We start from the raw sequence: 909 nt of genomic DNA, 5'->3' as shown, positions 1-909 counted from the left end.
ATGATGAAGGGTTACTTAGCTGGTACAGAGTATTGTACCGACTTCTGTCCATTGTAGGACTTGTAAACAATGACAATTTTCCTTAACGGTTTCTGGTTGTTTGAATGTGTGGGCTCAGTAAATCTGTGGCCGTTCTTTGCAACTGTCTCCTACAGAAACCGCAGTTAAACAGGCTTGATTTTGTGTACATATTTGAACACGTTTGTTTTTTGTGTACACATTTTGAACATTGTTTGTTTTTGTGTCTATTTTTTAAACATGGTTAAACGTAGGGAAATATGTGACGTACAGAATGAGCCGCTGTGAAGATCCTTTGCTTTTGAATTCTGTGTATCTTGCATGGCTGAGTCCGTTCATTTACTGCACGTTTATTCATGCTCACAACCTGCGCTTGCCATTAATATTATATCATTAATGTTTCTCTGCCTTCGTAAAAAACATCACTGAAACTCTCCTGCAGCACAGCTAGATAATGCACATGTTTTCAGCACTGCACTTATTCCAGATATTTTCTTCAAATAGTCATTTACTACTTTGTATACTGTTCTAACATACAGGCTGTGTAAGAAAAAAATATCTTCCTTTAAGCTGCCGAGCGGTATCCCAGGCTGGAATATATCATAATATTTTGCACAGTACACAACACAAACACTTGCACCTCAGCTTTAACTAAAAACCGAGCTCGGTGATGGTGCACGGGGACGCCACTCATCAGAGAGAGAGCGAACCGGCGCACGTCCTGCCTCCACCACGGGTATACACAGACTGCGCGATAAAGTAGTTGGTGACTTGTAGCGTCTGAAGCTCTGAGCGGGTGTAAGCCAAGTGTGGCGGCCCCGTCCCCCGGCCCGACCAGTCCACCCACCACACTCCGACGGAAAGGGTGTAGCCGTGCCTCCCGTACCCCGA

At 44.2% G+C, this 909-nt stretch overlaps 1 long non-coding RNA gene across 3 annotated transcripts in view; it reads right to left on the bottom strand.

The window, feature by feature from the left end:
- LOC119589055 overlaps positions 1 to 814 on the bottom strand; it is a 64,075-nt gene extending 63,261 nt beyond the window's left edge. The window contains exon 1 of one of the 3 annotated variants that reach the window (XR_005230165.1): positions 659 to 814. This is a non-coding gene — a long non-coding RNA (uncharacterized LOC119589055). The other 2 variants (XR_005230166.1, XR_005230167.1) reach the window with 2 other exon arrangements.
- Positions 815 to 909: the final 95 nt, after the last annotated feature.

Source organism: Penaeus monodon, chromosome 25 (assembly GCF_015228065.2).
Source record: "Penaeus monodon isolate SGIC_2016 chromosome 25, NSTDA_Pmon_1, whole genome shotgun sequence".
NCBI lineage: Eukaryota > Metazoa > Arthropoda > Malacostraca > Decapoda > Penaeidae > Penaeus > Penaeus monodon.
Note: the sequence above shows the minus strand (reverse complement) of the source record. Positions and strands in the feature narration are given on the sequence as shown.